This window comes from Pelodiscus sinensis, chromosome 12 (genome assembly GCF_052426305.1).
Source record: "Pelodiscus sinensis isolate ZL-2025 chromosome 12, ASM5242630v1, whole genome shotgun sequence".
In the NCBI taxonomy this organism is placed as follows: domain Eukaryota; kingdom Metazoa; phylum Chordata; order Testudines; family Trionychidae; genus Pelodiscus; species Pelodiscus sinensis.
The window spans coordinates 44,968,091-44,995,905 of record NC_143063.1 but is presented as its reverse complement, the minus strand read 5'-3'; the positions used below and the strand labels follow the sequence as shown (position 1 = coordinate 44,995,905).

Genomic DNA, 27,815 nt, shown 5'->3' with positions numbered 1-27,815 from the left:
TCTAATATAGTGGCAATCAGGATTGCTAATGGATTATAAATGTCTTATCTATCGCTATAGCTCCTCTGTATTTCACTCTCACCTCTATGGTCCTCTTATATGACCACATTTAAACTATGTTAGAAGATGTCACCATTTGCTGACACGTACATCTTTTAAATCATGCTGCAAAGGCATTCTTGTACAACTTTCCAAAAATTTAGGGCAAGAGTCTTTAGCACCATTCTTATTAATGTGGCTTACTCATCACCTCACCAACAACCTTATGTCCTAACACAGTTCCTGGAGGGGAAGTGAATTCATTCACCCACTTTGGAAGGAGCAATTATCTCCCTAGTTACAAAACCTGAGTCAAGCCCTGTAGATTCTTTTATACTTCCCCTGTAGTTTTATCCCTTTCCTGACTCTCCATTTAGGGGAAATTCATTCCATTTCACAAACTGTTACCTCCACTTTCACAGTCTTTAAAAAATTCCCTTGCAAAAGAGTCTGCCTAATGCACATATAAGATGGGTCACACTGGCCTCTCTTAAAGCAAAAATTAAGGCTAATATGTAGAAAAAAATGGGTGCAATTTAATGAGGAGACAAATGGCTTGACCGGAGTATGATGATTGCATGTGATGCAGAGGCAGCAGAGAGCTCTTAGATAGATCATAAACATGGATCATTTTTTATTACTTATATGTACAGGGCACAATGAGACAACTGGTGGATACAACGAACAGTGGGGAGAGCAAAGAAATAACAGTGAGATTATTATAATAAGCAACAGTCATAGCAAGCAGACCAGGAAGAATGTTTATTGTATGTAAGCCTGTGAGGCCAGGTGATGGAGAAGGGTAATTTTAACCCTTTTGGGAAGGAATCCTAGTGCATTATTTTGCAATGATGGAGAGGAATTGTTTAAAGGAGATGCAACAGTCTAAACAACAACAAAAAATATCCTAAGGCCAGGACTACACTACGTAAGAAAGTTGACCTAAGATATGCACTTCTAACTATGAGGATAGTATAGCTGGGGTCAATGTACCTTAAGTCAAATTTCTATTGCGTTCCCACTGTGGTTTTGTCTAGATTAGAGGTTTTTTCAGGATACCAGAGGTATCCTGCAAACCCCCCGCCGTGTCCAAGGAACGTGTTTGCTCTTCAGCTTTTTTTCGCGGAAAAGCAAACACACTCTTTCAGGGAACCCTGTATACCTTGTTTCATGAGGCATAAGAGCTCCGCCAAAAGAGGAGGCTTTTCCACCATTTGGCCCCATTTAGACTGGGCCAAGTGGTGAGAAAGCCTCTTCCGCAAAAGTGATCGGAAAAAGCTACGCAAATTGCAGAGAGCAATTTGCATAGGTTTTTCCGATAAAGCCCCGTAGTCTAGACTTAGCCTGTGGGAGGTTCAACAGAAGAAACTCTCCCATTGACTTCCTTACTCCTTGCGACCTCATGGAGTGACAGGATTAACAGGGGCACATCAGCAGTCAGTTCATTGGGTCTTTACTAGACTTGCTAAATCAAATCCCAGAAGACTGATTTCTGGAGCATCACTTTTGGGATAAGTGTAGACCTGGACTAAGGTCAGGTCTATTAACAAGTGGAATAGAATTCCAAGTAGTGGAGGCTCTATCACTTAAACCTAGACCAGGCACAATATTCCAGACTATTCCAGACTATGCGGTGGTAAACAATCTTGCCGTAGCCCTGGACAGCAGACAAAATAAATCAGCACTTTCCCCACCACTCTGATTTTGTGATTCAATGTAGTCCTCACTCCACGCATTCCCCCAGAAGCTACTTCAGATTAGAGGATGGGACAGCCTGCACATACCACTGGAATGGGGTGTCTAGGCCCCTTAATCTAGATAACGTTGAATTCCATACTCTGCCTCCAGTCCCACTGAGTCTACAATCTTACTACCGGGACTACATGTTGCATCTTTAAAATCTGGTCAGATTTACTTTGTTTTAAAAATTGTCCACATCAATATTGGAGGTTTACAGGCAAACAGGATGGTTTAGCTGTCTGAGTAAATTTTTATGTATCTGATATATTAGCCTTTACGGAGACACAGTTAAACTCTAGGATTATCAATAATCCAATTACACTAAACAGTACAAGTTATAAAGGAGAGAGAAGGGAAATAGATCTGGAAATGGGATATTGGGTTACGTAAAGGAATTCCAAAACCTGTCTGGATGTCAGTACAGATAAAATTGATCTCAATTCATGACTCTTCAGGATTTTATTAGCACATTAGTTTAAAGTTAGATACATGTTTATCCAGGAAGGCCCAGTTCCTGAATGCGCTATCAAGAAACTAACATGGAAATAAATAATTGATTTTAATAATAGATGTCAAAATTCGATGAGTAGCTTGGTGTTACGATACATTTCATAGTCTAGAGTCTATGGCAAAACTGACTAGGAATGGCCTCAAAAGATCAATTTTTCAAGAGGCCTCTGAGAAAACTTCTGCTGTGAGAGGGATGCAAAATCCCTCATTTGCCTGGGCATTTTTGCAACAAATCACATAACAGATTGCATATGTACACAAATGTGGCAGGTGTCTTTTCCTAGCCCCTTATCAATTTGGCCCCTAAATGCTGTATTAACAAACTCAAGGGTTCAAAATCACAAGTTAGGCTCCCCAAAAATCATCTCCTTTGTTTTTTTTTTAAATAATAAATGCTAGGTTCTTTTTGACTGCCAGCTTCTTAGCCTTTAAGTTACACATATTTTGCATTTTTTAGCTTTTCACTGCTACCACAAAGGCCAGAAACTTTATTTTTCTCCAACAAAAGCTAAGATTCTCATATCATCACATCATTCTAGAAGTTGGGGAACAGTGATTGGATAATATAGGGCTCTTCATTTTAGCAGAGTACAAAAAATCAATCAAAACCTCTCCCATGTTATTTCACACCTACATATTTTATATATTGACCAGGAAGATAAGTGGCAGGACTCAAGTTGTGTGCACATCTCTGTGTGTGCATGTAACCCACGCACTGGGTGCATGGATCATATGTAGTTAATGTGTCAAGTGAGGGCCTTCTCCATCATCAGATATCAGAGGCACATGACGTGAAACTTGGGTGTAATTGTATTCTTTGGTCTGTCTGTAGAGTGGTATGTTTTCTTTGCTTGCAGAAGGAAGAGAGTAGCAGATGACAGGGTTTTCCAGTGCCAAAAAAGAAGAGAGAAAAGTTATGTAGTGCCAAGGAACATGACTGGAGTGTGCATGGTGGTGCTGATAGGCATGATGGAAGTATGTCTTGGTGTGGATCCAGATGAGCACAAGAGTGAAATGTGTGTCTTCATAGGTAGAAGCAGCTTTTAACCTAGTGGAAGGGAATAGGCTCCTGTCTCTTATCTAGGTGTACTGAAGCAGCATGACCAAAGATGTAAATGTTGAAAGGTGCTTTACTGGTGATTGGAAGATAATGATCTTGAGCACAAGTCGACTTAAAATGTGGATTGCAAATGGAATGAATCAATGACGTGATAACAGTTGCAAAATAATCTCGTATCATTCTGAGTATGTGAATGAGAGTTTCATATGTAAGACACAGAAGGCAATTGCTGTGCTCTACTACACGTTGATGAGGTCTCAGATGGAGTAGGATCTCCGGGTCTGGGCACCACACTCCATGAAAGAGGGGCACAAATTGGATAAAGTCCAAAAATAAAGCAACACGAGTGATAAAAGGGTTAGAAAAGCTGATACAAAGAGGAAAGGCATAAGAAAAAACTGGGCCTATTTAGTCTTTGGAAACGAAGACTGCAGGACCAGATAACAATCTTCAAATACATTGAGGACTGGTCTCAAGAGATGGGCATCAATTGTTTCATTGAAGGTAGGTCAAGAAGTTATTGGCTTCATCTGACGCAAGGGAGACTTAGGCTAGGTCTACATTGGCAGAGAAAATCGAAGTAGCGGGGGTGCCCCACAGTGGGAAGTTGATGGGAGAAACTCTCCTGTCGACTTCCCTTTCTCCTTGTAACTACAAGGAGTACCATGGTTGATGGGAATGCTCTCAGCATTCAATTTAGTGGGTCTTTACGAGACACACTAAATTGAACCCCGGAAAATCAATCACCGGAGTGTCAATCCTTTGGTAAGTATAGACAAGCCCTTACATTAACTATTAGACAAAACTTTTGAGCTGTAAGCACTAGCACAGTTTTTCCAAAGGAGACTGTGAAATTCCCAGCACTGGAAGTTTTTTAAGAGGTTAGATGAACACTGATGGTTTAGGAAGATCTAGTCCTGACTTAGCACATGGGGCTGGGCTGGATGACTGCTCAGTCCCTTCGAACCCTATGTTTCTGTGATTTCTCATCGATTACAGGAGGTATATTTGGGAACATGCTTAAATAATGAGAGTATATATTTTTCTATTTTAATTATTTAAGCTACTAAAAGTAACTTCTGTCAATAACTGTTGTACACAGTGTAAATGTTTAACTTCAGTCGTTTTCCTAACAGAATTTCTCCTTATTAATTAATGCCACAATGCTGGGTGCATTTATAAAGACTTAGAACAATAGATAAGACACGCATGGAGATAATTAATAGTATATGATCCAGACATCATTCAAAACAGGTATAATAATATTTTTAATGTTGTACATGTGTCCAGTGACTTTTTAGAATAGACCATTTGATACATGAAAAAATCACCTAATAGGTTACACAACTTTATGTAAATGACAATGATTTCTCCTGCCCCATTCATGTCAATGTGTATCTTTCCATTGAGTTCAGTGGGCATCAGATCAAGGTCCCTACAGAATTATTTTCTAGTATTAGAGGACCTACTCTCTTATCACACTGGTAATATCTCTGAACCGTTATACAAATATCAGGTCACATTTGCCAGGCTACGTCTTCACTGTGAGTTCTTCTGGCAGAACATATGCTAATGAGAGACTCATTAGCATGAGTCGTGATCTCATTAGCATATTTTCTGCTATTTCTTTTTGCACAAGGGGATTTTGTGCAAAAAGAAGCAGTGGGAATGTGTTTTTTTGGGCACAAACTCCCTGTTTTGTGCAAGATCCTTATTAATATTAGCATATTTTCTGCTGGATGAACTCTCAGTGCAGAAGTAGCCCCAGAGTATTAATTCAGTTTTGTGCTGGTGTGATGCCATTGAAATAAATGGTACATGGCAGTAAATTAGATCCTCTTCCTTAAACTGTTCACAATTTACTTGGAGCTTTAAAATAAATAATGACTGCTGCATGGCAGAGTAATTGTAAAAACATTTACTGGAATGTTAGTATAATATCGGAGTAGATCTGTGTAATACTCTACTTCTGCTCTATTATTTTTATGAAATCATTTAATTAATAGTAGATCTAATCCAGGGATAGACAACTGAGGCTAGTGAGTGAGCCCCATGAGTGGCCCTCTTTCATCTCAGTGGGCCGCAAGCTTGTCATAACCAAGAGGAATAGTAATAGAGATGTAGCCGTGTTAGTCTGGTCTAGCTGAAACAAAAGACAGGACTATGCAGCACTTTAAAGACTAACAAGATGGTTTATTAGGTGATGAGCTTTCGTGGGCCAGACCTACTTCCTCAGATCAAATTGTGGAAGAAAATTGGCACGACCATATATACCAAAGGGATACAATCAAAACACATACGTGTTCACTTTTTTTGATTGTATCCCTTTGGTATATATGGTTGTGCCAATTTTCTTCCACAGTTTGATCTGAGGAAGTGGGACTGGCCCATGAAAGCTCATTACCTAATAAACCGTCTTGTTAGTCTTTAAAGTGCTGCCTAGTCCTGTCTTTTGTTTTAGCATAACCAAGAGGGACTCTCAGGATTGGGGAGTTTTCCTCACTGCGCTTGTGTGCCTAGAATTTGCAGGTGGGGGTGCTGATGGAGGCTTTGCTTTGATTGAATGCAGAGGGAGCGCACAGCTCTCACGATGTTGTGCGTACTTAGCACACAGCTCACTTCACGTGTCCTTGCTTTACAAAGTTCATGTCACTTTAGTAACACTGGTAGGGAAAAAACTACGCAAATGCAAACCAGCAGAATCTGGCAACCCTGTGCATGAGCAACAGTAAACAAAATGTCTCAGGGACCACACACAGAGCCCTGATGGGCCACAGGTTGGCCACCATTGATTTAATCGATATTACAGTGTTAGTAAATGTCTGTATCAGCATCTTTAAGTAGGCATATAAATGTAGCCAGGCATTGGTCACCCAGGAATAGTAAATAAATTCCATTGTTCTTTTTTAATCAAAGGGGAATGAATGATGCTCACTCGGTTTAAGCTGGCTTGAGCCAATGCCACTCAGCAATTTCTAGGATTCTGTCTATGTGACTAATGCTATATTAAGCACATGAAGAATGTAGAATATGTGTGTGTAATTGCATGGTGCTGCCTCTGAGTTTCAGAAAGACCTACTCCCTTGAAACATCCTCGCAGTCCATTTTAAAAAAAGACAGTGAGAAGGATGTTGGCTTCTTCCTTCCACGCACTGCAGACAGCTTCTCCAACATTAATGGCATCTTCTAACCCTCCAACCAAATGCATGACAAAGCTTGACAGAAAAAAGGTATTCCACGTTCCATACAGACCATTCAGAAAATGAAATTAAATCGGACACATCTGAACATAAGAATGGCCATACTGGGTCAGACCAAAGGTCCATCTAGCCTAATATCCTGTCTGCCGACAGTGGCCAATACCAGATGACCCAGAGGGAAGGAACACAACAGGCAATCCTCATGCGATCCCTCTCCTGTCAACCATTTACCGACAAACAGAGGCTAGGGACACCATTCCTACCCATCCTACCCATTGATGGACCTGATCTCCATGAATCTATCTAGCTCTTTTTTGGACCCTGTTAAAGTTCTAGCCTTCACCACATCCTCTGGCAAGGAGTTCCACAGGTTGACTATGCACTGAGTGAAGAAAAACTTCCTTTTGTTTGTTTTAAGCCTGCTGCCTATTAATCTATCTGCCATTAAAATTAATGAAGTGTGTCTAAATCACCTAGATCACTTTCAGTCTCTTACCCCACATGTAGGCAGTGTTGCTGTAGCTGTATCGGCCTTAGGATATTAGCAAGATAAGGTATTTTTTATCTTTGCTTGTGTCTCACCAAAGAAGTTGGTCCAATAAAAGAGATTACCTCACGCTTCTTAGCACATATGAACATACAAGATAACTCACCTTGCACAAAGGAAGTAACTAGACTGCTATAGAAATGGGAATTGTTAATCTGACATCCGAGGATTTAGTAGTGGATCAGTGGTGTTTAGGAAGAGGAATGACTTACAAAACTAGGGTCTACATAGTGCCATATTTTGAAATAATATGCTATTTCGAGCCATCCCTTATCCCTCGTGCAATGAGGTTTACGGGATGGTGAAAGAGCATGCCCATTATTTCAAAAAACATTGCAGAATAACAGGAGGCGTGTGTAGACACAGGATAGCTATTTCGGGATACCTTTGGTACCCCGAAATAGCTGTGCAGTGTAGACACACCCTGAGACGCTTACTTGCAGGTGGATCAGGGAATATATTTTCAACTATTTCGCTACACAGTTTGCATCTATTTTCCTGCAAGGTGCTTAGCACCTTCAGCTCCTGCCAGACTTAATGAAAGCTAAGGGTGCTCAACGCCACAAGACTGAACCCTTAGAATAAACGTTTTTTGGGCTGAGGACTAAGCATTGAGGTGCCACTCACATCTAGGGTGCTCTACAAACGATAAAACTGATTGTAATAAACTTCAAAAAGTCCTGTCAGAGCACAATCCTCCCCAGTACTGGAACCCCCCAGGGACCACCTAACAGAAGCTTCAGGTAGTATTTCGGGGCCTTGTGCTGGAATGAATTTTACCGAAAGTGGAAAAAATTTGAGGAATACAATTCCATCTCCGGGTATAATCTATCCACTCTTACCAGGCATTAGAATAAAAAGTTGGAGGAGCAATGTAAAGTTTCAAGCTTCAATGCATAACACAATGTCTGCAATTTGGAAGTAGGAAAAAACTGTCTCCGGGAGTGGTACCCCATATTTTAGGGGTTCTTGCTTTAGAGCCACAGGTACTGAGCACTAAAAGGCAGTGAGCTGGGGCACCACTGCTCTGATCCAGTTTGGCAATTTGCATGTTCCTAATTAACATTCAGAAAGTAACACATGCAGTGATATAACAACATGCGCCAAATTCTTTGTATCTGGTGCCTGTCACAATCGAGTCTAGACAAAGCCCCACTCATTTTTTGTGGTGCAGGATTTGTCCTTGAGTATTTCAGCAACTTTTGCTACCTCTATTGACTCTTCCTGGAAACCGTGTGGGTGCATCTACACTGCGTATCTCAAATTGCATATCTTATTTCGATCTAATTTTGAAATAGCTTATTTTGAAATTTGGCGCTGTCTGCACAGCGCCACATTTTTAAATAAAGTGTTATTCTGAAGCGTCCCTTAACCCTCATGGGATGAGGTTACAGGGATGCTGGAATAGCATGCCCGTTATTTCGGAATCTATTTTGAAATAACGGGCGTGTTTAAAGAGACGGAATAGATATTTTGGGATATTTCCGGTGTCTAGACGTAGCCTCTGTGTGTGTGTGTGTGTGAGAGAGAGAGAAAGAGAGAGGGAGTAAAGATTTTTATGGTCCCTATTGCAAGTTTTACTCCTTACAGCCTGCATCTTGTATTTTTCAGACCAATACTGTCTCTTGTGGAAACCTTCTACCTGCTGATGGAAGGGGATTAGGAATAATCTCTCTAGGAGGGTGGATTGTCCCATAACCACCCATTGCAGGGGTTTCTAGCACTTTCCTGTGAAGCTGCTGGTACTGACCAAAGTCAGAGACAGGATGCTAGTAGATTACAGGGCTTGCTGATCTGGGCCCTATGTTTCTAGCTCTGATTTGGGAGCAATGTCTTGGGGTTTAGGGTGGAAAGAGAAGAAAATATGAAGTAAAGGTATAGGTAATATTTTTTCCTTGGGTGACAAAATATTATAGTTTTCACTTTTTCAATCAGCTGGGGGCAGTGTAGAGGGAAAATTGATCAGGACTCTAAAGAATATGGGCCAAAATTTCAGCAGGCATAAATCACGATAACTCCACTGGCTTCAGCCACTAGCTTAATTCACTGACATCAGTGGAAATATACCAATTTCCGGACACTGAGAATCTGCTCCTATGGGTTTCTTCTTCTTCTTCTTAATGTAACAAAGAATTTTAAACCCACCTCTGGTTCAATGCAATAAATCAGCCAATTAATCCTGGCTTCAGGAGCAGATTGGATCAGCTGGCTCTTACTCTAATCAGAATTTTTAAATATGCAAACTATATATGGTATATCTTTGATTATATACCTCTCCTGTCATGTTACCTCCTTTAATCCCTAAACCTGCAACTTTTTACATTTTTGTAAGTAACTTTATGCATGTTGGAAGTGGTTGCAGGGTTGAGTCCTTACATTATCGAATTTTAAGGTCTGGGCACTGTCTTTGTATCATTTATGAAGAGCCCAGTACAGTGGGCTAGATGGTGGGCCTATGAAAGTGATTGGGATACAAATATTAAGCAATTACAATACAATACTCTGGAATTAGGTGTATTTTAAAAAACACTGTTGTTTTTAGTGTGGTTTTTTTAATTATTATTATTTTTAATCGATTTGTCATCATGGAAGTATTTGGCTGAACCTCTGAGCCAACCCCTGCGGATGCTGGGACGAAATAGATTTGGATGGCAACTTTATTCTTGGTTCCTGTTTCTATAGTAGTCCAGATAATGGAATCTTTTGCAGTGCCATCTCTCTTTGAAATCAAATATGCTCCTCTTTGTGGCTGTGTGCCACTGCCACAGCCAGCAAGTAAGTATTGGCCAATGTTTTCAAAGGGTCCTCTAGGCTCCTACCTCCTACTGGAGTTAAAGGAGGCATAGGCCTCTTTGCCTCCATTGAGAATCCCATCCCTTTTGTTTCTTACATACAAAACGAAGCATACAAATGTTACTTATATTAGTGGCTAATATTAATCATAGACCAGGATTTCACTGTGCTTGGTGTTCTACAAACAGGGAACAAAAAGATGATTTCTGCCTCTCAGGGTTTAAAAAAGAACAAGTTAAAAAAATACTTAGAAAAGTTAGATGTCTACAAGTTACTAGGGCCTGATGAAATGCATCCTAGAATACTCAAAGAGCTGATGGAGGAGGTATCTGAGCCTTTAGCCATCATCTATGAAAAGTCATGCAAGTCGGGAGATATTCCAGAAGACTGGAAAAGGGCAAATATAGTGCTCACCTATTAAAAAAGGAACAACCAAGGAAGCTATACACTAGCCTGTTTAACTTCTGTGCCAGGAAAGATAATGGAGCAAGTAATTAAGGAATTAATCTGCAAACATCTGGAAGAAAATAAAGTGATAGGTAACAGCCAGCATGGATTTGTAAAGAACAAATCGTGTCAAACTAATATGATAGCTTTCTTTGATAGGATAACAAGTCTTGTGGATAAAGGAGAAATGGTGGATGTGGTATGCCTAGACTTTAGTAAGGCATTTGATACGGTCTCATGTGATCTTCTTATCAATAAACTAGGCAAATACAACTTACATGGGGCTACTATAAAGTGGGTGCATAACTGGCTGGATAACTACTCTCTGAGAATGGTTATTAACGGTTCACAATCATGCTGCAAGGGCAGAATAAGTGGGGTTCCGCAGGGGTTTGTTTTGGGACCGGTTCTGTTCAATATCTTCATCAGCGATTTAGATGATGGCATTAAATTTGCAGGCGATACCAAGCCAGGAGGGGTTGCAACTGCTTTGGAGGATAGGGTCATAATTCAAAATGATCTGGATAAACTGGAGAAATGGTCTGAGGTAAATAGGATGAAGTTTAATAAGGACAAATGCAAAGTATTTCACTTAGGGAGGAACAATCAGTTTCACACATACAGAATGGGTAGTGACTGTCTAGGAAGGAGTACTGCAGAAAGGGACCGCAAGCTAAATATGAGACAACAGTGTGATGCTGTTGCAAAAAAAGCAAACATGATTCTGGGATGTATTAACAGGAGTGTTGTGAGCAGGACACGAGAAGTCATTCTTCTGCTCTACTCGGTGCTGATTAGGCCTCAATTGGAGAATTGTGTCCAGTTCTGGGCACCACATTTCAAGAAAGATGTGGAGAAATTGGAGAAGAGAAGAGCAACAAGAATGATTAAAGGTCTAAAGAACATGACCTATGCAGGAAGACTGAAAGAATTGGGCTTGTTTAGTTTGGAAAGGAGAAGACTGAGAGGGGACATGATAGTGGTTTTCAGGTATCTAAAAGGGTGTCACAAGGAGGAGGGAGAAAAATTGTTCTCAAACTCTGATGATAGGACAAGAAGCAATGGGCTTAAATTGCAGCAAGGGAAGTTTAAGTTAGACATAAGGAAAAACTTCCTAGCTGTCAGGGTGAATAAACACTGGAATAAATTGCCTAGGGAGGCTGTGGCATCTCCATCTCTGGAGATATTTAAGAGCAGGTTAGATAGACATCTATCAGGGATGGTCTAGATGGTACTTGGTCCTTCCATGAGGGCAGGGGACTGAATTCAATGACCTCTCAAGGTCCCTTCTAGTTCTAGTGTTCTATGTTTCTAAGTATTGGAGGAGCCAACAGCTGGCTGCAGCCAAGGGAGTACAAGTCAGCATGATAAGAATGAATGGTCCTGTGGCACCTTAGGGTATGTCTACGGGACAACCCTAATTAAGAATTAAGATACTTCAGCTATGTTAATTGCATAGCTGAAGTCCAGTAGCTTAACTTGGTTTTTGGCGCTGTCTACACTGCAGGAAGTCGAAGGGAGAATACTCTTCCTTCGACTTCCCTTACTCCTCGTAGAAGCAGGGTTACCAGCGCACCCGGAGTGCCTCCCTCACTTCAAATTAGTGTGTCTTCACTAGACCACTAATTGGAACCCTGGAAGATCGACAGCGGCACCTTCAATCTTTCTCTGTAATGTAGACGTACCCTTAGAGACTATCCAAAAAATTTTGGTTAGTCTCTTAAGGTGTCACAGGACCATTCATGGTTTTTAAAGTTACAGGCTAACACGGTGAAATTTTTCAGCATCTAAGGAGTGACACATCCGCATACAAACAGCCTAAGGGTATAGTACAGCTAATATAACTAATTAAATCAAATAAAAGAAGCATAGCTAAAGTAAACCTGTGGGGGTGTATTCAGCTATCAGTGCTGCTAGTATGCATCCACTGATGTGCTCTGTGAGGTCAGCTGTGTTTCTCTGGCTTGACACCGCTTTAATTGAGAGCCAAATCTGATGCTAGGTGTTTACACTAGCTCCTATTCTGGCACTTTTTTTTTCTACCCCTCACCAGGAAGTTAAAATTGCCAGTGGTGAGAGGAGCTGGAAGCAGCCTCTAATTTTAAAGCAAATCAAGTCACTAGCCATGATTATAGTCAATCCTTAACAGCCAGCTCAACTCTAACCATGCCCAAGGCACAAGCAAAGCAATTTGGCCGAGTTCTTTCTTGGCACAAACTACTTTGCAGTCTCTGCTCGGGGATAGTTAGTTTCTCATGCATGGATGGCTAGCCCAGGACCAGTCTCTTGTAGCTCCAAGGCAAAACCCTTCCCCCCTTTCACAGCCCCGACGATTACCCGGCTGTGTATTCTGCAGCCTGGGAGGGGAGGAGTAGGACTATTCAGATGGGTAGGACTCCTGCCCCACGGACCGGAGCCTTCCTCCCGCGAATCCCCGCAGCGGGCGCTGTGTTGGGAGAATGCGATAAGGTGTCCGGCTCCCCGCGGGAGGTGGGGGTCTGACATCGCCCTGCGAAGCGAGGCCCTGTCTCCCCCCCTCCCCCCCCGGCCAGTGCGGTTAGGCACCGTGGGTGGGAGCTGGGGGGAATCTGTTTTCCCAGGCTCCCTGCCATGGGGATGCCTGAGCTGCCATGAAGCAAGAGGAAATATTTCATTAGAGGCACATGCGCTTCGATTTCACATGGTGGAAACTTCGGCATCGGCTTTCGCTCCCCCTCCCTGCCTCGGGTCAAGGGGGAGCGAGTCCTGCGGCGCTGCCCCCGGGCGCTGCGGGGGCCGTCTGCGGGCTGCGGCTGCAGCCTGATTCCCACGCGGGGCGGTGGCCGCGGGCAAGGCCCGATCCTGCGGAGATGGACCGTTCGACGCAGGGGTTCCCCGGGCGCTGGATTCATCCGGGGACAGGTGGCCCGCTCTGGATGCCACCTCCAATTGCACGCCCCCAAAGACAGCCGCCTAAGACACGCACACACCTGTGCCCCCCACCCCTACCTCTGACCTCAGCCCCCCCCTCCCACCCCCCCAGATTTCACGCTCCTCCGCCGGCTGCACCCTTCCTCCGAATCCCAGCACCCCCGTACTCCGAATCCCAGCACCCCCGTACTCCGAATCCCAGCACCCCCGTACTCCGAATCAGATCTTGGTCTGTCCTGTCCCGGGTTCATCCCTCTCTCCCTGTGCCCATCCTCTGAAACGAATAGAAGCATGGAAAGTAACCCCCCACCCCTGCTCCTGCAGATCACCCAGAGATCAGGTGTGTCACTCCTGGAGGGTGGGCAGCAGGAAACAGACTGTCTGGAACGCGTGGGGAACGTGTTGTCGCATCGTGGTGTGTTTACACACACACACACACACACACACACACTCACTCCACTCTCTCTCTCTCTCTCTCTCTCCCTCCCAAACATCCCAAAGGAAACCCAGCACCCTGCAGGTGTGTGTGTCTCCAACATGGGTCCAAACCCCTTCTTTGATCCTGTCTGGATTTCACCTCGGATTTGCGTCGAAGAACCAACGGGGGTTTATCATTAGTTAAGCTGGTGGGAGAAAAAGTCAGCGCTTTATCTACATATGTCTGGAAACCAGAGTGACTCTGGAACGCCACAAGCATGCGACCCTCCGTGGACTAAACGTACCTGTTGGGTTTTTTTTAACAGTAACAGACAGAAAGCATTCTTCTTTGCCTATAAAACGAACTCACCGCCTCCAGTAAATTGTGACAACTCCGGAGAGACCAGAAATGGGAAACCATGGGGAGGGGGAGGAAAACGGGAAAATGTGACATGAGAAAATACATCGCCTTCCTGCGCGAATATCATGAAACCGAAGCCAATCCAGCACGGAGCACACTGATACTAGTTAAACCGAACCCCAGTTCCTCTTCTTCCTTGCATCCCGTTTGGAGTCACTCGAATTTCTAGACTTAAACAAACAAATTCGTTTGCTAAGGATGGGCTCAGGATAATAATAATAAAAACCTATTTGCGTTCAGAGGGCGCAGGGTTTTTTTTTTTAATGTAAACCCATTCAAGGGGAATGGAAAATCAAAATCGGGCGTCCAATGAATAAATCTGCTAATCCCTAGTCCGTAGAACCATCCATGTCCTCCTATGAAGGCTGCTAGTTGTTTGCCCGAGTAACCCGTATTCCTCCCATGTCACCAGAGGTTAATTTTAAGGGTCAGGGTCTTATTTGGAGGTACACAGACTGGCGCCCAGAAAGGCACTGCGCAATTTGGGAGCAGCAGACACGGATTCTGGCTTATTTCCTTTCTCTTGGCAACGTAGATAACCTACTAGCTAATAGCCCCGTAAAGCTACTACCTCTGTCTCCCTTTCCAGGGATTAAGGACTCACACGTTGTTGTTTTTTTTTCTATTGGTGGAAAATAAAAACGAGCATTTATGGGACACTGATCAAGTCTGCAAGCCCACTGTAAAGCTGGAAGATCGGTATCTGTAGCCAGTAAAACCGGACCGTGGATATTGAATGACCAATCTGTATTTGGTTTGCATGCTGAAGACCATTTAACAATGTGCCTAGCTGTCCAAAGAGCTGGGAAGTCAGCTTTTACAATCTTATCTGGCTCCAGAAATACCCGAGAGAAATAAATTGAATGTGCACGCATTGCATAACTCCGAATCAAATCTACAGTCATACAAGAAAAGATACTTTAAAATAATGATCAGATTATAACGCACGTCCCGTCAAAAGTCAAAAGAGGTGCTTTGGAATCTGATGTTTCATTCTTAACTCACAGTTGAAACAATAAACAACTCCAGCAACTAAAATCTAGAAAGCCACTGTCTTTATTGCTTTGAGTCCTAAACTTACCTTCAGTCACTTTTCATCCTTTGTAGGTGGCTTTCTTTTATCTTCTTAAAATCCAAAGAGAAGGGAATATGGAAAATTCTACAGCATGTATTATTTCTTAGCTAATCTTTCTCTTAATAGATATTCAGGCACTGCAAATATATTTTACCTAAGAATCTCTCTGACAAGTTACATATTTGGACACCACTAAAATCAATGGACAATAAAAAATAACTACTGTTCTTTATTATTTTCAGGAGGGAGACCGTGGACTACATCTTAAAAGCAGTCTTCCTTTTTTAAATACTGTGTGGTAGGTATCCAATATAATGGAACATTTCCTCTCTGTATGTGGGATGTGTGTTTCTAAAGTGTATTTTAGGAAGTCAGGTAGTGAAGGATTAGGGTGTAGATCAATACAACAATTAAATATAGTTCATTGTTTAGAAGCATGTAATAGTGGAGATTCTCACGAGTGGAGTCCCACCGTCAGGAAAACTAGCATACATTTCAATCGAATGGATCAATGAGGTACAAAGAACAACAAATAAGCGGTTTAATTCACTTCCCAACAAATTAGAGCAGTTCTTGAGTTCCTCTCTCTCTCTCTCTCTCTCACACACACACACACACACAAACACATAGTCTGTTGATTAAAGCTCTATTCTCTCTCACACACATGCACACAGTCTATTGGTTAAAACTCTATAGAAGGATATATATTCTCATTTCCAAAGGGCATAACTTATTCTAGACCCCCCCCCCAAACTTCACATAGCATTGAAAGTGTAATATCAGAACCATGCTGAATTGTTTCCAAAATTCCATGAAAGCACTTTATTGTGATGCCAAATGTTATTTGTTTTAAGATTGTGGTTTTTTTTCTTACTGTTAGCTAAATAACAAAAGACTTCCATAACTTTCAGGCTTTGGGACATTTTTTCTTGAGTAGATATATATATATATATATATATATATATATATATATATATATATATATATATATATATATATATATATATATGAGTTGCCAATCATGAGAATGGGTAACTAGCTAATATATAATCGCAGACACTTTTAAACTACTAAAGAAAAAATGTCATAAAGCCTGGGGAAGTGAATTAAACTACACACACACACACACACACACACACACACACTCTCTCTCTCTCTCTCTCTCTCTCTCTCTCTCTCTTGTACTTTCTTAACTAAATGGTCTAGATAATACTTAGTCCTGGCATGAATGCAGTGGACTGAATTTAAAGTCCCTTCCAGTTCTATGATTCTATCTTCAAACTCATTATATATCATGGCCTATATAGTATCAGGATTCTTTCTTTCTTTCTTTCTTTCTTTCTTTCTTTCTTTCTTTCTTTCTTTCTTTCTTTCTTTCTTTCTTTCTTTCTTTCTTTCTTTCTTTCTTTCTTTCTTTCTTTCTTTCTTTCTTTCTTTCTTTCTTTCTTTCTTGTTTTTTTTAATTATCAGACCATATTTATATGTAAAGGTTAAGACTGGAGTGATGTTTCACAGATGAATAATAAACCTTTAAAATAAGATTGATGATGTGTAATTGGCACACCCTTAAGTGGATCGTTTTTCTTTTTCTTTTTCTTTTTTTTGGTCAGCTTTCTTTGTTTCTGTCACAGCCACACATAGATACAATACACTCATGCACACACAACTATCACACACACCCCCACAGAGACACAGACACTCCTCCCGTTATTTTGTAACCCCCCCCACACACTGCTCATAATCCTTTATGCACAAATGTACACACATTGTATGTATGCACACTGCATATAAATATTCACTTCTTCTGTCCAGAGTCTCTCCCACAAAATATACAGAACTTGAGGCTCATCAAATTATTCACTATAGCTCATTTATCCATCCTCTTTTTTTTGTTTGTGAATTATCTATGAACAGGTTATGATTTTTAGGCATTTTATTTGTTTTCAATTGTCTGACTAGTTTCACCAAACTAATGTCAGTGAATAACTTATTTGCACATTGCTCACTGAATATTTGGTATTAAAATCATGTGAATGGGCAACTAGCTAAACCACACGATATTATGTCTGTGTCATGATTGCTGACAAATTTTTAAACAGGAGGAATTCCTAATTTTTTTAGTGAGTTATCAGAAATGGGCCACATGTTAAGTTGATCTTTACTCATAATTCTTTTAATCTTTTGAGCAAAGAACAAGCCTCAGAAAATGGTGCATCATTATAATTTTTCTCAAATAGACACAAACTCACAAGCGTATCACATGCCAGAGTTTGCCATGATTTTATTATTCCATGAGTATTTCTTTACATTAAAAAAAAAAAACCATTCACTCATTCTTTGATAGGGGAATAAAAGAGGGTCACAAAAATAAGTAGAAATGGTTGGTGGGTTTTTTTTTTGGCAAACCATTTTCTCTGTCTATAAATGTCAATTAGTCAAAATTTAAACTTCCTGGGAAAGGGTCTGTTTTGATAGGAATCTCACAACAAAATTTTGGAATAAAAAAGTTTTAAAATGGTCATTTTCCCATGTTGACATTTTGAAAATGAACAATTCTACTTTCCACTTTGAACTGACTCTCATTTTGAGATGTGAGCAACTTATAGTTAAAATAAATAAATAAATAAAAATGATCAAAATAGAGCCAAAACATTCCCACTGACTTTAATTAAAATTGGGTTTGGTTAGTGAGTTTATGTAAATGTTCAAGATCAAATCTTTGTCCCAATAAGCAATGGAAAATTTATTGAAATGTCAACTATTTTCCCATGGTGGGAGACTGGTTTCCCACCCAGCTCTAAAAACGAGCAAAGTGGATCTGCTAGTTTTGTTTGCAGGAATATTTGGGAATTCTTTTTTTTCTATTAGCACATGCAACATGTGCTGTCACCACACTATGTGTCATTCACAAACCAGACCCAACAAACCTTTCAGGCCGTACACTCATGTGCACAAACACGATCACCAGACATACGAAATTACCCATACCTGGCCTTCCCATACGAAATTACCAGACACATACACACACACAATAGCCAGTCACACACTCATAATCTGCCCCCCCCACACACAATCACTGCGCACATATACCATGCATGCACATACACACACACAGTCACAACACATACACACCCACCTCCCCCCCAAAGAACAGACACACATGCATATTTTTATTGTATCTGTCAGGAACATGAAAAACCTTTCTGCCAGCACTCAGCACAGGCGATTTATAAGCCCGGCCTGTTTGAGTGAAGAGGGGGTGGGGGTCAGAGGAGAACTGATGGAGAGAAAATGGCCCATAAATTGTTTGCTGTGATTTACACTGCAGTCCATTTGCAGTCCATTCTTTTCTGGAGGCTCACACACAGATCTCTCTCTCTCCCTCTCTCTTTCACTTTGGGGTCCTGAGTCGGCCCAGCTGGAGGAAGACAGCGATCAGAGTTCAGTTGGTGCAGACAGAGCTAAAGTAAACAGACGTGGTCATTCAGCAGGCAGTTAGCAGCCTTTGGACAGATGAGCAGGGCTTTGGGAGGACCACACACACAAACCCCCTCTAGACCACACAGGGACCAGACTGCATTGACTTTGCACGCTACGCGTCCCCGCGCACATACACACACACACACACACACACCACTCCTCCCACTATCAGGGGGCTGAAATTTCTTCTGGGCCATAAATGTTTTGGTGGAGCCCTGCTCCTGGATACATTTCCTGCCTCCTACCAGCTCTGCTGCTTCTGCTGCACAAATCTTTCCTGCCTGCTATGGGATTAATTCCACTACCGTGCAGAAGACTCCCTGTTGCAGGAGCCATAGTGTTGTCCTGGAAAAGTGCCATTGCTACTTCCACAGCTAATAAAGTCATCTGCAGGCCTTGTCCTTGTCTCCCTTCCAGGGAAATTAATGCCATCTCTATAATTCCTCTCTATCTAGCATGCTCTCAGGAGGCAGCAAGGCCGTCCTCTCATTTGGCCTCCTTCAATTTCCCTTTGTCCAAATGTCGTTTTCAGGAGAAACCATCCATGCAAAGCCCCAAATGCCTCCCCTACACGCTGGAAATTCTACTCACGCTCAGCAGATGCGCCCCTCCCCTGAGCCATTCTGTGTATAGGTTTGGTTAATTCATCTGACAATATTTAGTTAACCGTTGCTCTCGACCACTGCACAACATTGAGATGTAAACAGCCGCTTTTTTCTCGCGTGTATGCCAGGATGAAGTCATGAAGAGGAGACAACCCCGGACTGCTTTCCCGCACTCTTCTGAATGGGCCTTCCATTCTTGTGGCAGCTGCTGAGCCGTTCAGATATTTTCCTCCCCCCACCCCTCTTCTTTTCTGTGAAGTGTGGCCACTCTTGGGCCGTGTCCAGACTTAGGGGTTTTTTCGGGAAAAGTAGCCTTTTCCCGAAAAAACTTCCCCTGCATCCAGACTCAAGCCGCGTTCTTTCGAAATTATTTCGAAAGAACGCGGCTTTTCTTTCGATGGCGGTAAACCTCGTTTCACGAGGAAGAACGCCTTCCTTCGAAAGTTCCTCTTTCGAAGGAAGGCGTTCTTCAATGTAAAGAGGCCGTCTTCGAAAGAGAGCATCCAGACTCGCTGGGTGTTCTCTTTCGAAAAAGCGGATTTCTCTTTCGAAAGATCCGCCTGTAGTCTAGACGCGATCTTTCGAAAGAGGCTCTTTCGAAAGATGCTTTCGAAAGAGCCTCTTTCGAAAGAAGCCTGCAGTCTAGACATAGCCTTGGTTCTTGCATAGCCCAGCTGAGCGTGTTATTTACTTTCTGTGGCACATTGGCTTGGACCCTGAGTGGCGCAGATATTCGTGCTCTCGCCCTTTTAGTTCATTGGCGCTGGGACCAAACAAAACTTCCGGATCCAAACACTCCGGGGCATTGGGGAAGTGGGTAGAGCCCACATCTGCCCCCCTCCGCTCCGCCTGCACCACCTACTTTTGTAGCTAGCTCTTCAATAATGGCCTGAACTGCAACTCCAGGTGCTAACATCTTTAAGAGCTGTTTTGAGTCAGAGCTGAAGTTCAGAGTCAGAGCTGAAGGTTGCCCCTCGTGTTCCTTTCTGTCCCATGAAGCGAGGGCTGGAAACCAGCATGGTGCTGCCAAGAGGGGAGAACTATGTTGACCGCAAGTTGCCTGCCCTGCAAGGTGAAATGCACAAGCTAAACGTGCAAACGAATGCCGTGCCAAACAGTAGGCGGTGATACAAATACGGCCCTGACGTGGCTGACGCGGTTCTCGGGGGAATGCATCACGCTTGCAACCAGTGGGTTTAAAGGACGTTTTTGCAAGAGGAAAGTAAGGGGAGGATTTAACATGGACAGGTTCCATGTGCGGGGGGTGGTTGGGGAGGAGACGTGGCGCAACCGAAAGGAGTCTTGTCTCCGGTGACCCAGGGGGCAGGCGAAGGAGTTAGCTTTCCATCATAATGACACCCCCAAACTACTGTGGCCTGTGAGTCAGATCCACTCCTCCAGTCTCGCTCCATCTGCAAAGTCTCCGCGCCTAACAGGGACGCTGCCTCCTGTCCATACATCTTCATTTGATAAGGTCATTGGTGATGGGGAGCTGCAGAGCTACCATTATTATTATTATTTTTTTTTGCAAGAACAGTGGCATTGCTGGCAGCTGTCTTTCGGTGAGCTCCATGCAGCTCTGCTTACAGACAGTGTGGGTGTAACCTGGGAATTCCTGCTCCGCCTGGGGCAGCTGGATTTACAGCTGGGAGCTCGTATTTTGAAGTGACAACACATCTCCGAGGATCCACTCCCCTGTCCTAGAATCTGCCTCACACCTGCCCAACACCTCGCAGGCACCAGCCAGCAGAGGAAGATGCTGCATTCTAGGGAGGGGGGGGATGCAGATGCCTCCCCCACCTCACAGTGATGTACTGCAATGGCTCCCAGAGCTCCCCAGGGGCGGAGGAGGGGGGAGGAGGACTACACCTGGGTGAAACGACGGAGCCTACCTTTGCTGTAAGAGAGGGATTTAGTTCAGGTCCTACTGGCAGGGCCATTGCGAGTGTGGCCTTCCTCTAGCACAGTGGTTCTCATCCCAGGTTTCTGGGGGGCTGCAAGAAGCTTTCTGGGGGGTCCACCATGCAGGGCCATCATTACCGGGATCCAGGGAAGTAAGCCAAAGCCTCACAGCATGGGACTAAAGCCCCAGGCCCTGACCCCAGCCACTGAGTCTGAAACTGAAGTCTGAGCCATGCAGCTTTGTACAGGCCTCTGTGCCCTAGGGCCCCAGGCAGTTGCCCTGCTTGCTACCCCTTCACACCAGCCCTGGCTTGTACAGGCAGTCCCCGGGTTACGTACAAGATAGGGACTGTAGGTTTGTTCTTAAGTTGAATTTGTATGTAAGTCGGAACTGGTACATATTGTAGGGGAAACTCTAGCCAAACATATCTCCAGAGCTCAGTTTTATTCTCCCACACCTCACTTCCCTCGGTCCTTTATTCTCAAGCTGAGGTGTCTGCTGAGAAAAGCCGCTCCACATCTCCCTGGTCTGCTGGGGGAGGGGGGGCGCTAGCTTTGCGTCTCCCTGGTCTGCTGGGGGAAAGCAGCTAGTGCGGGGTTGCCTCACCCCGTTTTTAAGTAGGGATCCGATGTAAGTCGGATCCATGTAACCCGGGGACTGCCTGTATATGCAGAAAACCAGTTATTATGGCACCGGTGGGCTATGGAGTTTTTATAGCATGTATGGGGGGCTCGCAGAAATCAAACAGGGTGAGAACCCCTGCTCTAGCGAATGGCAATGGGCATCTGAGCTAGGTGCTTCCATGTGACCGATTTCCCCGGGGGAAGGAGAAAAGCGAGAGATGCTGGAGGATAGGAGGACAAGATGTAGTGGGCTCTTCCCATCTGTCCCACCCGTGTTTCTGCTTTCCGATGGCAGAGCTACACTGAGTTTGGCCTGGTGCATGGAAGACCTAATCCTGAAGACCTTGCTCGGTTTTTGCCCCAACTTCAAAAGGACTTGAACATTTGCCCCTCCCGGAGGTGTGTTTGAACCTACGCCATGTCTCCCGTGCCGCACAATGATTTAGCTCATCTTTTTTTGAAAACATACTTGGCTGAAGTTCCACGAGCTCCATTCCGTCTTCTCTGCCCGCCTTTAACTACAGAGGCAGGGGATGATAAACCAACCCACTGTCCTATCCCTTCTTCCAAGCTATGCAGTGCTTAAAAGGGAAGTCACCATGTTAACACCTCTGCCACAACCTATGAGCTCCAATAGTACATGCAGGAGATTATTAACCAGATCAGAGTTCACTCAAGTGAGCGCTGAGAAATTACATTTGCCTGTCAGTATCACATTAAAGCATAACACAGACTCTCATTTTCCCACTGCTTCGGCTCAGAGGGTGTTTCACTCCCTGCTGAGAAACATGAAGGTCAGGGCCTTTAGGTTTCCAGATCTGCCCTTGTACACCATAGGGAAATTTGACAACAGCCTTATTATTTATGTATCCAGCCAGGACTGCCTAATGAAACCCAGAGATTATTATGGACATGAATTGGGGTAAGAGAGAGGAGACCTGTTGCACGGTTCATATAAACACAGTGACTATTCGTGGAAGGATGTTTCTAAGGCTGGACTTTAGTGCCAGAGTTGACAACCAGGCTTCAAGCTGAATAACATGTCTGCAAGTAGTTTCAGTGGCTTCATTGGGCTGCTCAGATCTGTGGATAAGGGTTGTAGCTCTTCAGATTTTATCTGGATTTCCTTCCAGATCTGACAGCTTTGGTGCCAGATGGAGGATAAATTTAGAGGCAATGGAAAAACACAATTCTACATCTTAAACACAGAAAAAGGGGGTGGCTTTGTAGGCTAGCTCAAGAGAAGCCATTGTTGAAGGAGACAAAATGACAGTAGGAAATTTTAGACAGGTTGCAAAGAGAAAAAAGAGATTTAGCGCGTTGAGTAAAAAGTGTTCTGCATTTTTTGCACCCAGCACTAATTATTCTTGGAGGATTGCAAAAGAGATTGTGATATAGTTGTTCAGAGTACATTGTTGATCATTCCAAAAACCTTGGTCCAGAGCACACAGATGGGCTCAACTGCAGTCTCTACCCCAAAATGCCCTGACCCGTAACTTTGTAAAAAGGTGCTATGGGTCTATTCTGGGTTCAAAAGGGGAAAGACATTTTTCTTGGCAAGGAAATGCCTCCTATGTAGACTCATCACAAACCAGGAACATGTAGGAAAACTGTGACTCAGTGCATTTTACTCTTGGCATTTAAGGGTCTGAAAAATGAGTGCAGCTTCCTTTGGCAGGAGCCTGAAGAAGTGACCTTTAAGGAGATTCTGTTTACTCCAGCCACAGGCTTAGAAGCATTGCGTGATCGCTGCAAATCTCTGTTCTCTGCCTTGGCTCTGACCCCACAGCCTATCATCCAAACTTGCAGCAGTTAACAAATGATAGACAAGGATTGAGCGAGAGAGAGAGAGAGAGAGAGAAAGAGAGCGAGAGAGAGAAGATACTTTGAAAATACTGGTCTAAGATAAATTGCACTGCTTCTGAACAGATGAGATTTGGATAGACAGCTTGTGCTCAGCAATAGAGCTATTTGCAAGGTGCAATGCACGACTTTCTGATTGCTGTCTTAGGCTGCACAACTTTAGGAAATTGCAAACAGAAGAAGAGATTTAGTGCGCTGAGTAAAAATGTTCTGCATTTTTGCCCCCTAGTACTAATTATTCTTGCAGGATTGAGAAGAGACCATGATCTGATCATTCAGAACACACTGCTTACTTAGTCTGGGGCACACAGATGGGACCAAAGAGTTGTCAGATCTAGAAGGAAATCCAGAAAAAAATCCACAGAATTGGGTGCACTCCAGTTTATAGCTTCTGGAGACGTGTGCCAAAAATGCAGATTCAGAGGGCTTTTAGCACTAATCAAGAATCTCATCCCTGAATCACCCTGCTTCTGGTGAAAATAAATTTCCATCTGACAGCTCCACTGAATCAGAGTACCTACCCCAGGAGAGAACTTGATACAACAGAAATTTGGTCATTGTGCTGAATGAGAGCAAAATCAAACTGATTTACGATGGAGATTATTCCACAGAGTCCACCACTGTGGAATTTAGCTCATTTTACATGGTTTACATTAGACTCCTTTAGCATTTCTAACGAAAGGGACTTCTGCATCATGTCCCAACCCAGCACCATGCTACAAAGAAAACCCACCCAGTTGGCTAAGTGTCTGGTGTTCCTAGTCCAGGCTCAGCTGGAAAATCTAGACAATGAAATGCAACTTGCAATGGATTTTGAAATCTCACAACCTGTACTGAATGTGTGCCATTCCAAGTGTGTCCATCATTGTGGTATCTAGCGGCCAGTGTAGTTTGGGCCAAGGTAAGCCCTGTTTCCACTGGGAGAGAATTTCCAAAGCCTGCCACCAAAAGTCTCTTGCCTGTGGTTCTCACATCTCTGTGGGTCAATTACTTATCACTTAACCCTAAATTACCCCTCGTTTTTGTTTTCTATCCCATAATTTTCTAATTCTTTTGGGTACTGCCCATCCACCCCCATCAGACTTAAATCTTACAATGAACCGTACCGTATATGAGGCCAAATTCTGTGCCAGCTTTTACTCCTCACGCAACATCACTGAAGGCCGGCCATATATCTGTGTGGGATATAGACCTCCTTGGGCTTTATTTGTCATTTATAAGGAAATAAGAGGATCTGTTTTTCCTGATATGGGCTAAAGAGGACTCTTCCTAAACAATGCTGAAAGGGTTCCCATTACAAAAAATTCCTAGTGAATGGAGATTTAAATTTAGATCTGGCCTTCTGACGCTGCTTCACTGCCATTGCTTAAGGCACCAATTGTTTACAGTACGGTTTTGTTAACAATTACAGATCCATGATGCATGCTTAAAAGATGAATGCTATTAATGTCCAACAATTTTGCTACTTCTTTCCCTTTTCCCAATTCCCTTATATGATATTCAATGCCTTCCTCTTTGGTGGGAGTGTGGGGACAAACAATCTGTTTTAAAGTATGCAAACTTCCTTTCCCTGGTGAATCGAGCCTGGTTACCTTGCCATGGAAATTTGGGATGGTTTCCGGAAATTAGCAGGAAAAATATTGAAATAACTTTTTTTTTACTCTAGGATCTTATTCTGGCAAGTGTACCTATGTATAGTGTGTGTGCACACACGTACGCATGAATCCACCCAATGATTGTTTAATATTAAGAAAGGACAGAAATAACACATGCACATCTCTCTCTTTGGACCAAACCCTTGTGTCTTCCACAGCCATGAATGCAGGGAGCCCAGATGGAGGTTTCTGTAGAAAGATGAGATTCAAGAAGGGCCGCGCTTTTTTCTTATCCAGCTACACCCACCCAAAGCAGGGAGCTCAGCCTTCATGAAAATATAAATTTTAGTAGGGACTAAGCGGAAGATTTTTAAAGTCACTAGAGGAATCTCAGTCCCCCATCTCCCACTAAAACTTTTGTGCCTTTGAAAAATTTCCCCTTGACTGATAGAATGCTGATGAAATATAAGATGAGTATATCAAATTTTACAGCAATCAATTTTCTATCTGTTTCCAAGGCTACTCCCAACCTCATAATATTTATTATTTTGTATTAATTTTGTTACAATTAAACACAGATGGAGTTGGAAGAGTGGCGATGAGGCATCTTGTTTTCCAACAAAATTGGGCTGTTTCAAGGCATTTCCCAGGGTTCTTGTCCCTTTCACGAAGAAAAAAAAAGAGGAGGTTGCCTAGTCCTAATTCTTTACTAGCTCAGTTTTTAAACATTAAACTGCTAGTTGAATTGCTCTGCTTGCAATTACACGATGAGGTTTTGAATACAATATAGTTAGTCAGATAAAGTATAAAACAACTTTCATTAATTTCCTGTTATGTTATTTGCCGAGTGTCGAGAGCTCTGCACAGAATGTACAGCAGTGGTCCCCAACCTATAGAGGCTCCCGGGCGCCCGGGGGCGGGGCCACTCATGCGCCGGGCGCCTGGGGGGTGGGGCCACTCATGCGCCGGGCGTCCTGGGGCACGCCAGGGGCGGGGATGCCCTTGCACACGGCGCCGGCATGTGCCCCAGGGCCGGGGCCGCCCGAGCGCCTTGTGCCGTGGGCCCAGGGCCGGCGCCGCTGCCCGAGCCGCACGCCTGGGTCCGGCACCGGCGCCGCGCGCCCGCATGTGCCCCGGGGCTGGGGCCGCCCGAGCGCTGCGCACCAGGCGCCGGCGCCTCCCGTGCATCACGCGCAGGGGGCGGGGCCGGCCCAGGTTGTCGGTGGGTGCACACAAATGCCCCGGCGGGCGCCATGGCATCTGCGGGCACCGCGTTGGGGACCACTGATGTAAAGTATGAAGTAGTCCCTGTACTGAGGTACTTCATGTATCATTGCACCTGGACCTACAGTTCCTTTCAGGAAGGACTAAGCAGAGTTTCTTTCCTTTCAGTTGTGCACTACACTTTTAACTCTTTTCTTACTGTGCTCGCTGCCAGGCAGTTTCTCATAAGAAAGGCAATATTGTGGGGTTGTTGAAGGAGGGACTTATGAATCAGTGCTCCTGCCTTAAACACCAGGTTCCATAACCACTTGTTCTGTGACCCAGGACAACTCAAAAAACCTCCAAATCTCACTTTAATGATCTGTCGAGGAGCAAGCAATAGTACATGGTCCTTTTAAGTTCACTTTCAAGTGACTAACAAAACCATTTGTGGAAGCGAATTTCAAAGATACATACTTGAGGAGTCATGAAAACCAAATATGAAACGTGTGTGTGGAAGTACTTCAAGTATGTATGCTTGAAATGCATGGGTGCTCATTTAGTCAGGGAGCAAACCATGCAACTTATCAGACAATCACTCGCAAGCAACACCGCTCTGATTTTGCATATTGATGATTAAGGCATGAGAAACTAATCTGTAAAGCAATTTCTAATAAATTTAGAGAAATTCTGACTTCATTTTGGATACTCCAGGAGCACAGCAAGGCTAAATCCACTGAGTACCTGAATTGTGGTGACCTACTCGATTAATTCTCATTTTGGGGATTAATTATTTAAGGCCAGTTTCTCTAAATGCTGCTTAACTTTAACCACATGAAAGGTCCAGCTCAAGTCATTGAGACTACTCATGTGCTTAGCAATTGCCTGATCTGGGTCTTGTTTGCAAAAATGCGCCGAGGGCTTCTGATGAAAAGTGTTCATTGACAAGTATCTTGATTAGCAATAATAATAATTAACATGTAATCCATACTGATAATGTTGGAGATACCTCGCTATACCAAGATCTGTACGCAAGGAAGGTAGCAGCTCATAGATTATAGTGGACAAAAAGTGCTGCCAAATCTTTAACACTGACAGTCTTTGCTTGAGAAGAGCTCAAAAATGCATTTCGGTTGGAGCATAAGAAGTGAAAGACAAAAGTTATGTTACGTCTGATGTTTCTGTTGCTGTTGCATGAAATACTTTGAGCCTCAGACGCTAGGGCTCCTCCTGATCTTGAATCTAATCATTCTGTCCCGCCAAAATGTTAATCCCTGGAGACTTGGAGCTGCCTACAGTAATAAATGAGGCATCATTTGGAAAATAATAAAATTTGGACAGAATTTTCTTTGGCTCAGTTCAACTCCTTATATTCCAAATATGT

At 43.3% G+C, this 27,815-nt stretch overlaps 1 long non-coding RNA gene across 1 annotated transcript in view; it reads left to right on the top strand.

Moving 5' to 3' along the window:
- Positions 1–27,815, top strand: part of LOC102455610 (uncharacterized) — a 146,416-nt gene that overhangs the window by 93,894 nt on the left and 24,707 nt on the right. Inside the window, exon 2 of the long non-coding RNA XR_016350555.1 lies at positions 15,402–15,457. This is a non-coding gene — a long non-coding RNA (uncharacterized LOC102455610). The remainder of the gene's footprint in view (positions 1–15,401; positions 15,458–27,815) is intronic.